General features: G+C 37.9%; 1 protein-coding gene across 4 annotated transcripts in view; it reads right to left on the bottom strand.

Annotated features, from left to right (window-relative positions):
• Positions 1-14,597, bottom strand: part of Lypd6b (LY6/PLAUR domain containing 6B) — a 174,955-nt gene that overhangs the window by 115,290 nt on the left and 45,068 nt on the right. For 2 of the 4 annotated variants that reach the window (XM_070036529.1, XM_070036724.1), the window contains exon 2: positions 568-637. The exons of the other annotated variants lie outside the window; for them this stretch is intronic. The gene's annotated coding sequence lies outside the window, so the exon portion shown is untranslated. The remainder of the gene's footprint in view (positions 1-567; positions 638-14,597) is intronic. 4 annotated transcript variants of the gene reach the window in all.

Here is a 14,597-nt window from a genome sequence, read left to right on the forward strand (position 1 = left end):
TCTTTTTTTCCATAGATTCCACTGAGTATATGCAACAGACCTTCAAAATTCCAGCTCATAGCCACTTGCATATGGAGGGTGTTAATGGTCACTGGACTCAAGAAACATTTACTTAAGCAATTGTTTTGGCAGCTGATCAGGAATGCAGGAGGTATTCTAAGCTACTGATCATTGCTGTGACAGTTCAATATGTGGGAAAGGCATCTGGGAGCCTTGTAAAAGTGCAGGACATGGCTTGCATCAAAGTCCTGTCACCTCACATTTATTTTTAACTTCCCCCTATAAAGCATTAAGATTTTTAAAAAGAAAAAAATATATGTAGAGTCATATCTATATAAAACAAAGTCCCAAGATAGTCATACAGTAGATAAGCTTAACTTTCAAAAGCAAAGTGATAAATCAAACCCTCATTTTAAATCTCCTTGGTCATGTCCTCTACAATTCACACAGATAAAGCAGATTTCAAAACCACCTACCAAAATAAGTCTGAGAATGTAAAAGAACACGTCAGAAACTGGTCTCAGGGACTCAAAGTGGAATTCAGGATGTACACACAGTGGCACTTACTCACAAAGGTGTGCTGAAATCTTTCAGGGGGAGTACTGAGCTGGGACTTTTAACTCTCTGGATTTTCCACCTCAAAAAAACAAACAAAAAAATTATAATGTGTCAGTAATTATTTACTTCTTCTATTTGTAAGACCCTTAAAGGACACTGCCCAAAAGCAGCTTAATACTCTATCTTGCATCTGTGTATTAAAAATCATTTAGTGACATGATAAAATGACCAAAACCCTCAAGAAAACTGCCAATTTAATATTCAAGCACAATGGATCTTCTGACAGATCAACCACCACTGACTTCCCAAAGTTGGTATAGCAATCTAATATATTTAAGAGGCTTTCTTTAGTTGTCTACTCTGTAACTTCCTTTAAGTCTTTAACAATACATGATCCACAAACTCTGCCTTCTTTCTTTAAAGTATTTCCAATTACATCTACCTCTGCTTTCTTAAGAAGGTATAAGCAACTTGTGTTTGGGATAAGGAAGGGAAAACTGAGAGCAAAGGAAGAGGTGACCTTGCCCCAAAAGAAATATACTCATCGGTATATACAATGGGTAACCCTTCTGTACATTGCCTTAATAATAGCAGTTTAAATTTTTTAAAGAAAAAGTTATAAGGTCCCATGGTTTCCCTTATTTGCAATAACTAGTATATGTCTGAGACAAGCAGAAAAGGTCAGATAAGTTGCTGTTAGGTGAAATGAACCCCAAGATAAGGATTCAAATTTTTTTTCTTTCATGCAATTGTTTATTTACAAGATGATTGTATATTTATAAGATGATTTCTTTGTTGCTTTGTATGTCCCTCCCCAACAGTATAACCCCTGTTTTCATTGTATTTGATGTTGGCATAATTTGTGGAGGGGAAGGGAAAACAACAAATCATTTATAAATAGGGATACAGGTGGACCCATTGCAACAATGAGATGTACAAGCCTTTATGTTGAAAAACGTACTTTAGGGGTTGGGAAGGTGGCTCAGTGGTAGAGTGCTTGCCTTGCATGCATGAGACCCTGGGTTTGATTCCTCAGCACCACATAAGCAAAAAGAAAAAAAGCTGAAGTGGCGCTGTGGCTCAAGTGGTAGAGCGCTAGCCTTGAGCTGAAGAGCTGAGGGACAGTGCCCAGGCCCAGAGTTCAGTGGCGCTGTGGCTCAAGTGGTAGAGCGCTAGCCTTGAGCTGAAGAGCTGAGGGACCGTGCCCAGGCCCAGAGTTCAGGCCCTACAACTGGACCCAAAAAAAAAAAAAAAGGAAAGAAAAACGAACTTTACAACTTTGGCTGGCGGGGGGGTGGGGGGGGGCGATGGGAAGGAGAACAATGCTTGATAAGAAATGTACTCATTATCTTGCCCATGTAATTGTAACCCCTCTGTACAGTATTTTCACAAAAAAAAAGTATTAAAAACAAGAAAAAAAAAGAAATGTACCCATTACTTTGCCCATGTAATTGTAACCCCTCTGTATGGTACTTTCACATAAAAGAAAAAAAAAAAGAATTTCAGAAGAGATGAACATGCCACAGACCTGGGACTGACAGGCTCAATTATTCCCCAGCTAACATCATTAAGATCTGACATTCTCCAAAGGAAGTGACACTCTGGGTTGCTAGGTTAGCAAATAAAAACACAGGATACCCTGAAATTTCACACAAACAACAGATACATTTTTATAAGTTGAACTAGGTGGCCTGTCTTTTATCTGGAAAACCTACTTCCCTCCAGAATGCATTCCCACCCCCACCCCCATGGTGTGCACAAAAGTACATTCCTTTCTAGCACCCTGCTGTGAAGTTTGCAACCTCAGCAGACATAGCTTTGAATAGCAGCACCAGTGTTTGCACCTGCTCCTGCCCCGCCCTTCCTGGGGAGAGGTTCCCTGTGTGGAAGCTGGGGCAGAGCAGAGAAGAACAAGTTTTCTAGCACAACTTCTCTACTATCACAAAGCTTCTGTAAGGCTTTATTAACCATCACCACCACCACTACCACCACCACCACCACCATCATCATCATCATAGCTTGGGTTGTTATTAGCAAATAACTGATTATCTGCTACAAACCAAAAACATTCAATGTATACAGTACATAATTAAGAAAAATAAGGAAATGAGTGGATGGGGAAGGATAGGTAAAAATGTTGGAAGGGGTGACATTGACCAAGACACGTTGTGTTCATGAACTGCTTTGTTGAATGACAACTCCTCTGTGTAACTACTTAAAGATAATAAAAATACTTTTTTAAAAAAGAAATTTCAAGGATGAGCATGTTTGGTTGCTTGTTGACAACCACTGTTCTTCTTAAGCACACTTGAATACAAAGGCACAATGCCAAGAATGCCTACGGGACCAGGGTCGCTCAGGCGGAGTGCAGAGGCATGCACAAGGCGCATAGTGGCCCTGGCTCTTATCCAAGATCAAGATGGAGAAGTAGGATATTACTCAAGAATGTTATGCTCAGCTTGTGGTTGTTTTTACTAAGAGAAGTGTCTGTGTTGTTTTAAAATAAGAAACTTATCTAACTATCACAAGTTATGTCCCACATTCACTGCCTTTCCTACTTACATCATGCTGGATTATAAAATCTGCCTGGGAGAGGAATTGGAGGCCTTTGTCTGGTGAGATGAGATGTCCCCTAGATACCCTGCTTTGATTTCTTGAGGCTGTCTTTGTGTCTTCGTCTAGGTACCTACACACCTTGCTGCGCTGGATGTAACAGTTGTCTCCCATTGAAGATAGAAATTTAACTACGTATTTTTGAAGTCTGGCTCAAAAATACTACCATAAGCCGGGTGCCAGTCTATCATACCTATAATCCCTGCCATTCTGGAAGCTAAGATCTAAGGATGAAGATTTGAAACCCAAATTCATAAGACTCTTCTCTCCAAATTACCTGCAAAAAGCCACAAGTGGAGATGTGACTCAAGTGGAAAAGTTAGGTGAGTATGTGAGACCCTGAGTTCAAGCCCCCAGACCAGCACACATACTCCTCCCACACCATCCCACATACACAAATATGCCCATGAATAACTGGAGGTTTAAAGTGTCTATTATCACTGTTTTTCATTCTCTTTTAAGTTTTTCCTGTAGGCCAGGAGACAACAGCTGATTTTTATTTTCTAAAACATACTATTCATTTCGTGCTCTTCTTTTGTTGAAGAGCCCTTTACTGGCCACAACCATTGAACCCCTCAGTCATCAACTTGCTACCTTTTCTCACCTGCAGGAAGTTTCAAGATTGGAGAGGGGGCAGGTGGAACCCACAACACCAAGTAAGAAGAAAAAAAAAAGAAAAAGAAAAAGAAATCAACCCCCCAGGGATATGGAGAGGTTTAATTACTACCTGGAAAGTAACACCTTTCTACAGAATCTTTAAGACTGATTTTCATAATTACTTACTGATTGAAACTGACTTGAAACAGGGTAAACTCATTTACATATTAAGTAATGATTAATGCAGCTCAGGACCCAAGTTCAGATCTGAAAGCATAGACTAGGTGCAAACCAAAGAAATTTAACCCATAGGGGTAACTAAGCTACTTATCTCTCAAATGATTTTCTGTTCAATAACCAGCATACAATATACTTGGGTTTGATCTATGGAACTCACGAAGAGAATTTCTGAGCCACAGCAAACACAAGAGCTCTTCAAATGTGTTGACTCCCCTCTTCCTGGTTTTCCTCTCCCAGTAGCTCTTCTGCCTTTTCTAGTGCTTGTTCCTGTACATTTCCCTCTTACTATATGCCTCTCTCTCTCTCTCTGGATCTGAATCTAAGTCTTCTGTCTCTATATCTCACTGTGTATGTCTATGTCTCTGTTTATGTCTATCTGAGCACACTGACTCTCATGTTCTCTATCTCCCTCTCTCCCTCTCCCTCTCTCTCATACACACACATTCTATGTTTCTCCCTGTCTGTCTCTTTTTCCTTTCCTTTCCTTCCAACGACCTCCTCTACTGATTGCTCTTTCTCACTGTCACGTTTTCTCACTTTCTTGGGATCTCCTGCTAAGTCCTATGTTCTCCCATGCACCCCCACCCCCACCCCAATTCATTGCTCTCCCCTTTCCCATTCCACAAAACCCAATCGCTTCATCACTGAACACAGAGCAATAAGTAACCAAACCAGTAAGAATACACAGTTTTTATTGTTCAACCTATGTGTATACAAATCACAAGGCTCTACTGCATTCAATGGAGAAGAAAAAACCAGCTGACCAAGCATAATCATTTTCACTAGGAGTCAAATGGCTTCAATTATCTTTATCTAGAGCATAGGTTCACATTGAACCTCATGCTATGCTTTTCAAGAGGAAACTACAAACTATCCTTTCAATCTTTTGCCATTCTCTTAATCATAACTGACTTTCATGCTGTAAGCCTTTTAAAGTAAAAGTTCTTAAATGTTTTAAAAAAAATGCACAAATCTGGTTGCTGTTAGCTCATGCCATAATCCTAGCTGTTTAAGAGGCTAAGATTGTGAATCAAGTTTGAGGCCAGCCCAGGCATGCATCTGAGCCACCTTTCTTAATCAATAGCAGGCATGGTGGTACATGCCTTCACAACTGCACTGGAGGTTAAGATTGTGGTTCTAGGCCAGCTCCAAGCAGAAAACTCATAAGCTCCTCAATAAAAAGAAGCTACTGTGGCACCTATCATGTTGGGTATGAAAGGAAACTTAAAATAGGAAAATAACAGTACAGGAATGAGCCAAGCAAAATAACCAGAGCAAAATGTCCTGAAGATGCAGCTCAGAAGTAAGAGTACCTACCCAGCAAGCACAAAGCCCTAAGTCAAACCCAAGTAATGCCAACAAAAATAAAATAAAAACGGGAGACAGTCGTAGGGCTTGAACTCTGGGCCTGTATACTGTCCCTCAGCTCTTCAGCTTAAGGCTAGCGCTCTACCACTTGAGCTACAGCATCACTTCTGGTTTTCTGGTCGTTTATTGGAGATAAGAGTCTCACAGACTTTCCTGCCTGAACGGGCTTTGAACCGTGATCCTCAGATCTCAGCCTCCTGAGTAGCTAGGATTATAGGCGTGAGCTACCAATATCCCCTGGCATCTACTTGTTTTGTTGTTCTTGTTCTTGTTCTTGTTTCTGGTTAGTTGTGGGGCTTGAACTCTGGGCCTGGGCACTGGCTCTTCAGCTGAAGGCTAACAATCTACCCCTTGAGCCACAGCGCTACTTCCAGTTTTCTGGTGGTTAACAGGAGATAAGAGTCTCACAGACTTTCCTGCCTGGCTGGCTTTGAACCGTGATCCTCAGATCTCAGCCTCCAGAGTAGCTAGGATTACAGGCGTGAGCCACTGACACCCAGCTGTGACAGGTGCCTGTCCTCCTTAAAATTCCTTTGATAAATGGCACTGTAACACTAAGCAATCGAAGCCACCACAATATGATGGTAGTTTTCAACTCTCTAATTACAACCAAGTAACCAGTTAAGTCTAGCTGTTGACAAGAACTAAAACTTAAATTAAGTACTGAAAAATGATACTCCTGATCCTTAGTTTTAAATATTCTTATAAAAAAAAACTGTTCTTTTTTTTTTCTTTTTTCTTTTTTTGTCAGTTGTGGGGCTTGAACTCTGGGCCTGGCGCGCTGTCCCTCAGCTCTTTAGCTTAAGGGAAGCACTCTACCACTTGAGCCACAGCACCACTTCTGGTTTCCTAATGGTTAACTGAAAATAAGAGCTTCATGGACTTTCCTGCCTGGGCTGGCTTTGAACCATGATCCTCAGATCTCAGCCTCCTGAGTAGCTAGGATTACAAGCGTGAGCCACTGGTAACCTGGCTATAAAATCTGTTCTTAATTACCCTTCTTCACAAAGTTAAGTCTGTAAGCTGATGATTGCTTTCAAAGCTACCCACCAGTCTTATGGGAAATGTAGCTCTAGAGTTCAAAGAAGTACTACATTCAGAACCTGATCCCCAAGTGGCTAGTCCAGTAGCTGTCTCTCCACTATTTATTTTCCCTAGCCTGGGTACAGGGTATTTTAAAGACAACCCTTTCAATGTTTGGTTTAGCAAATCCAATTCAGGCCCTTATGTACAAAATATTTCCCCAAGATTTTATCATGTTCCTGATTTTCCCAAAGTTATAAGGCTCTATTTGCTTTTTGTTTATGTGAAATAGAAATTCATTATCAAAACTTCCTTCACATTTATTTAGTAACATTGCATATTGATATTTGAGGGTGACCAAGCATCTGAAAAGGGTACAATAGCTTTACTTAAATACTATGTATTATGTCTGTTTATTCACAGCTAGGAACCAAAAAAATTTAAATCAGTACCAAACATTACATAGATAGTTATTTTCTCATTTGCTTGACAAAATCTTCTTATTTAGTATATGTGTTTATTTTATCCATTTATTGTTTCAATACTTTTATACTAACTCCACAATGTCAAGGTAATATTTATCAGAAACAACAGAAAGGGTCAGGAAAACTTTTTCTGTTAGAATTAGAAAGACAAAATTGTTGCAAAGGAATCTCAAAGTGATTAATAGGAAACACAAATGAAGAATTAGGCCCTGCTGGTTCACACCTATAATTCTAGCTATCCACAACACTGCCAGACCATGAAGAAAAGTCTACAAAACTGTATCTTCAACTGATAAACAAAATGCAAATACCTATACTATATCACCAGCAGTGCAAATCCCCAAGGATCTTTAACTATCTTGCCAGCAAGCCTCCATCTTGAATACATTATTTCTGAAAATATGGTCCTCAAAACTGGCTTAAATTTGCAACCCCATCTTAAAATTGTCTTCAATGTCAAAGTCCTCCCTTCCTGGATTATAGCCAGCAACTTCATTATACTTTATTTGCAGAAGTGATGCAGCATGTGATTCTCATGTGCAATTTATCAACGTTGACTGGTTTACAGGTAGAGTGACAGACAGATAAATGAAATGATGACAAGAAGACTACAAACTGAACTTTAGTACATGTTGGTAGATTTAGACTGACTTTCAAAACCAAAGAATGACATTACAAAGAATATAAGCCCATAGGAAGCTCATTAAAGGAAGTGTTCATGATTAGTTTTGGATTTGTCCTGCTCAAAAATAATGAGGAGAGTATTTACTTACATGTAATTGTAACCCCTCTATACATCACCTTGACAATAAAATTAAAATACTAAAAATAATAATAATGAGGACAGAGTTGGCAGGATTATTGAAAATACCAAAGACTTAAAACTTTAGGCAAAATAAATGTATTATAAAGCAAGATCCAGTGTCCTCAATAGACCATAATAATGAACCAAATCTTTAATCTTTATATGTATAAATATATATATCCCATATAAACAACCTATAATATATATATACCTTGTCAGTACTTATATATAATCTCCTCCTTAATTTTTTAGATAATCTTTAGATATATAGTTATATATGCAATAAAGAACATATAAACAATATGTGCATGAATATTATATTTGTACATTTAAATAAGGACAAATGTAAAGTCATTCATTTGTTTTAAGATTCTATACTTTGGTCCAAAATTATAATTTCCAAGACATAGAAACAAACCAGAATAAATAACATACACGTGAAATATAACTGGTATATTTTATTACATTTGGGATAAATCAAAATATCTGTATCTTTCCTTAGTAGACAAAAGCTTCAAGAACAGAGGCTTCCTCTATTCCATAGATAATCACACTTTAAGCATTTTTCTAGCACAAAGTACCCACATATGTTCAGAGTAATCTGAATAAACCAGAACAAATTCAAGAAAAAAGTAATAACACCAAACTCAAAGAATAGGTCTGAATATAAATCACTCCTCAATCTGTTAACATGCTTAATATATAATATTACTAAATGTGGTTTTACACTCTCATGCTTTTAAAATGAATAACAACTCTCATAAAATACACAATTACTAGAAACATGATAGATAAATAAATAAATAAAGGCAAACTTCTATTATTTTGCATCAAGTTTTTAAAGATTTAAAGTCTTTCTACTTCCTCTATGTCTCCAATATCATTGGTCCCTTTTCTATCTCCCTTCATAGACTGAGTTCACTTTTTGAGAAATGAAATATTCTTTCAAAATAACCAAAAGATACCATAGCATCTCCAATTATAACAAGTGTTATGAGCAGAATTTTGCTAGTCTGGTTTATTATAAACAATTCTGCATGAAATAGCCAGGAATATTAACCTTATCAACAAAGGTGATTTTCACTTCTAATATTCTATGAATACCTCTCTTGACCTCTTTTAAGCTAAAAGAAATGAAGTGTCAAATGCAAAGGAAATACTTGAAAAGCCAATTTCATCATATTATTGAAGTGCACGTTGATTTTATACTGCCATATGAGTCATTATGACCCTCTAGTCAATTGGAAATTATTTTCCATTTGTGGAAAATCAGTCCACTTGGAAAAAGCCAAAATAACAGCATATAAGCCTAGGTTCTGTTAATGACATTGGCTGGATTTCTGCCCATTCAAGGACGAATTATGTATTTCAAAAACTGAAAGGTTTTAAAAAAATAATGTCACCTGTTATCATTAATTTAACATCTTATAATGACAAAAAGTTCTCACCACAGTAGAACAATGGAAATATATACATCATTTCTTCACTCTTCCAATATACAATAAGTGCCAAGACACCAAATTTTAGATTCCCAGGATACAGTGTCTCCTTCCCCATCTTACACTATTAGTGCAATTAGTAGAGGAAGAGAATGAAAATATGAGTAAAGAAAGCCAACATTTGCATCGTAAATATGAAAAATAAATGCTTTGGCTATGAGTACCTTATTCCAAATACCTACTATTCTTCAAGTAAGTAGTGTTTGTTGATTTCCCATTATTGAGATGACACCCCTGAGATAATCAACTTAAAAGAAGAAACTGATTATTTGGGGCTTACAATTTCAGAGATTTCAGTCCATATACTTGGTCATGCTGCTTTGGGTCTGTAGTGGCACAGAATCTCATAGTGAGAATGAATGAAGGATTTCTCACTTTATGGTAGCTACGAAACAAAGAGAAAGACATGCCAGGCACTGGTGGTTCACACCTAGTAATCCTAGCTATTCAGGAGACTGAGATCTGAGATCCTGGTTTGAAACCAGCCCAGGTAGAAAAGTCCTCATGAGACTCTTATCTGCAATAAACTACTCAAAAAAGTGGCACTGTGGGTCAAGTGGTGGAGCACTAGCCTTGAGCACAAAGGGGCTCAGGGACAGTGCCCAAGCCCTGAGTTCAAGCCCTACAAGTGACGGGGGGGGGGGGGGAGGGAGGGAAGGAGAGGGAGGGATAGAGAGAGAGGGAAGGAAAGAGAGGGAGAGGGAGAGGAATGAGACATGAGGTCCAATCCTCCCCTAAGTCCAATATTCTTAAGGTTCCATCTCCTACCAATAGTGACACAGTATGAGGATACCTGAGCCTTTGAAATACTAATGATTCAAACTGTAGCATAAATGTATACACACACCAAAATACACATACTTGAGCCATACTTCCAACCATTTTACTTTATTTATCAACTACGGTCTCACACTTTGTACCAGGGTTGGTCTTGGACCATGATCCTCCTACCTCTACCTCTGCTTCTCACATAGATAGGATTACAGGTATGTCTCACCATACTTGGCGTTATGTGTGTGTATGCATGTGCACGTGTGTCCATGTGCATGTGTGCATGGTCCAGTACTGGAGAATGAACTAAGGAACTGAGCACTTAGCTTTTTGCTCAAAGCTAGCACTCTACCATTTGAGCCATAGCTCTACTTCCAGTTTGGGGGTGGTTAATTGGAGATAAGAGAATCAAAGAGTTTTTCTGCCCAGGATAGCTTCAAGCCATGATCCTCAGATCTCAGCTTCTTGAGTAGCTAGTATTACAGGCATGGAACAATGGCTCTGGCTTCTTTTCTCAAATAGGATTTCATGAATTTTTCCTCCAAATCATAATCCTCTCAATCTTTTCCTCTTGCATAGCTGGGATTAAAGGTGTGTGCCATTATTCTTGACTTGATTTTAATTTCAAATGTATTTAATGCATTTATTGAAGCAATTAATTTGTTTTATATGTTTTTCTTGTAAAAATACTGTACAGAAGGGTTAGTTACATAAGTAAGGTAATGAGTGCATTTCCTATCAAGCAATTAATATGTTTTAATACATAGTTTTATTTGAGAGAAGGTCTTATTATATAGCCTAGGCTGATTTTGAACTTGCTATGCAGCCTACATTAGTTTCACACTCACCAACCATCTCCCTCACAATACTCCATCTCCTGAGTGCTTGGATAATAGGTGTGTGCCTATTTACAAGGCAAAATATACATCTAGCCAAATAAACACTTTTAAAAGGTTGACTGACATCTACAGGATGAACAAAATTGTATGACAATAATTAAAATCATCATCAAACAACAGCCAGGAAGCTGTTAATACATGAAACACTTGTATTATTCAAAATCAGTGCTTTTTATACATTTTTCTCATCTATCCATTCAATCATAACATTTTTGAACACACAAGACATAGTGTGAATAACCATCCAGAAGAATTTACATCTAGCTCCACTATTTTAATACATTTGCAGTATCATTTGATTGTATCAAACATAAAAAAGGGGAAATATATGGAAGCAAATATTCCCTGACCAAACAGTTTAGCCATGATTTGGAGGAGAGGACAGGCAAATACTTAGCAGGCATGTTTCCAATCTCTGCTCCAGAACCTGAACAGTCGACCACCCTGGCTCTCCCACTGTACTCAGACAAGGCCTGGCCACTATCAGCGCCACCTGGCCCCTTCCAAGCTGAAATCAAATCTACTAGTCAACCCTGATTGGGGCTCCTAATAGATTTCTGTACAACAGAAGGTTGAATTAATTGCTTGGAATGTTCTCCATCTATGTTGGTTACAGTATGTGCCAAATAGCTCTCTCAGTATTTAAGAACAACATTCATAGGATTTTGAACATGCATACAAATCCACTTCACAATATGCCAGGCAGTCTCTGGCATGCTTTATCTACATTCTATCTTTTGATCCTCACTACATTAGAAACTAGAATTATTGTCATTTTGAGGGAGAGAAAATTGAGCCTCCAAGAAGACAAACAGCTTCTCAAAAGATGCCCAGGAAGTTTGTGGTAGCTCTAGCTAGTCTTCATTCTCCCCCTCTGTTCTCAAAGGCTCAGATTGTTTTATCTCATCTTTGCAAACTCCCTTTGTCCTAGTATCTCACAATCTTAACAGTTTATCACCACTAAAAATCTAAGGTATCAACACTATAGTAAGTAGTTTGACCACTGCACACAGTCCTAACCTAAAATCTCTAGCAATTGACTTAAATTTTACTAAATATTATGATGTACAGTCAGAAGAATTCCTTCACCTAGATGCTATGCTTTCAGGAGGCATGTCTTGTGGTAGAGATATACAGAAATGACCTGATTCTTAACACTGTTAAAAGAGCCATGGGTACCACCAGCACAAAGCAGGAGCCAAGAAAATGTGGCTGGAATTTGCCTATGAACATGACAAATTTTTCCATGTAATGTAGAAATGGCTAATCAAACAGAAAATACAACATGCTCAATCATTAATTTTGTTCAAGGTAAAAAAAATCAGAAAACTTCACACGAAAGATCATTTACTATATTAATGTATTGATTCCTGTGTTATTTCTGATTAGCTAACAACATTCTGGGATGTTATAACCTAGCCTACAGCGAACATAGATCACACATGATTAGGAACACATCCCAAATCACCTAGGACCTAAAAACTCCATAAAAAAAAATTCTGAAAGAGTTATACAGTTAGCCTGTTTTCTAGAGTATCCTTAGAAGGTTCTAGAAGACACACTTACAAAGAAGGAACTCAGGAGACATCTGATAGCCACAGAGAATAAACAATACAAAAGGCAGGAGGCAGAGAACCTAGGACAGGGGAGCCATGAGATACCAGGCCTGTTCCTACAAAGGCTAATGTGGAAAGGAGATGAGAGGCCCCAGACATCAAGGTACTGAATGATTTATCTGCAAAGAGACAGGTGAGATGGTCATTATTGTGTAATGGAATTGCAAGCCCTGTCAATAAAGCAGTAATTATCAAATCCACATGCCTAAGAATTTCTGTAGGCACATGTTTAAAGAATAAATTCTTGGACTTTGTGTCTAAAATCTCAGATTCAAAGATAGGACCCAAAGAGACACATTTTTTAAAAATAAAATTTTGTATGTGTTCTGGTACAGCACATATGACATATAAAGGATACAGAAATTTCCTTGGGTACTAAGTTCCAATTCTGCTAGCTGCCACCAAGTAACTATGAGCATCTGTTTACAGATGAGAAAAACCTGGCTGAGGCTCCACAGGATGTAGAAGATTTGCATGATTTTGTTGCTGGAGAAGTATATTATAACCAAGAATGGTATTAATCAGGCTGGGTATGCCTGTAATACTAGCTACTCAAGAGGCAAAAATCAAGAGCATTGTGCTTCGAGGCTAGTCCATCTATAAAGTTAGCTAGCCCCTATCATAGACAATAACAATCTGTACATGATGGCACAAACTTGTCATCCCAGTTTTTGCTTTATTTTTTAAATAGGAAGAGTGAGGGCCAGGCCAGCTCAGGCAAAAACACAAGATTCTATTTTAAAAAAGCAGCAAAGGTCAGATAAGTTGATGTTAGGTGAAATGAACCCCAAGATAAGGACGCAAATGTTTTTTCTTTCTTGCTATTGTTTCTAACATATTTATAAGATGATTTCTTTGTTGCTTTGTATGTCCCTCCCCCACAGTATAACCTCTGTTTTCACTGTATTGGATGTTGGTGTAATTTGGGGAGGGGAGGGGAAAAGACAAATCATTTAAATAGGGATACAGGTGGACCCATTGCAACAATGAGATGTACAAGACTTTGGCGGGGAGGGGGTAGGAGAGATGGAAGGGAAGGAATGGTAAGGGGAAACAAAGGAGGAGGCAACAATGCTTGATAAGAAATGTACTCATTACCTCACTCATGTAATTGTAGCCTCTCTGTACGGTATTTTCACAATAAAAAAGTATTAATAATAAAAATAAATAAACAAACAAATAAGTAAAAAGGGTTAGAGATACGGCTCAAATGGTAGAGCTCCAATCTACCAAGTGTGAGGCCCTAATTTCAAACCCCAGCACTGTCAAAAAGAAAAGAATGGTATTTATGGTAACTAATTTTTCCTTCCTTTCATTAGCTATCTGAAGTTCTAAAAGTACTTCAAATGGAAAGGAGAACAACAGTTAAAATAATCCCCATGCTAAACTTAATCTTTTATATTTTTATATTTATCATGTAACATTTTCAAATACATTAATTTTATAAAATACCAGGTTTCATCATGCCATTTGCATACATGTGTATAGTGGGCTTTGATCATTTGCATACATGTGTATAGTGGGCTTTGATCAACTGCATACATGTGTATAGTGGGCTTTGATCAACTGCATACATGTGTATAGTGGGCATTGATCAATTGCATACATGTGTATAGTGGGCTTTGATCATTTGCATGCATGTGTATAGTGGGCTTTAATCATTTGCATACATGTGTATAGTGGGCTTTGATCATTTGCATGCATGTGTATAGTGGGCTTTGATCATTTGCATACATGTGTATAGTGGGCTTTGATCATTTGCATACATGTGTATAGTGGGCTTTGATCATATCTGTGACCAGATTACCCTCACTTGTCACCCTCCCACCAGATCACAACTTTACTATTGTTCTCATTTCTGTTTTCCTATTGGAAAGCAAGCAGATTTTAGAAAGCTTAATTTTACTAGTCTCCATTACAAATATACAGAATACATAGTCTCAGTTACAAATATGGTATTTAATATTCAAAACAAAGATTGTGTTTCTTTACCTCTTGTTAGGGGAAGAATTTTACACCCTGAAAGTATATATGCAAAGTTCTAATGCCCGAATATGACAGAATGTAACTGTGTTTAGAGACAACATTTTTAAGGAGACAATCAAGATAAAATATCATCAGAG

The sequence above is a fragment of the Dipodomys merriami genome, unplaced genomic scaffold (genome assembly GCF_024711535.1).
Source record: "Dipodomys merriami isolate MVZ:Mamm:240054 unplaced genomic scaffold, mDipMer1.0.p SCAF_1, whole genome shotgun sequence".
Lineage (NCBI taxonomy): Eukaryota > Metazoa > Chordata > Mammalia > Rodentia > Heteromyidae > Dipodomys > Dipodomys merriami.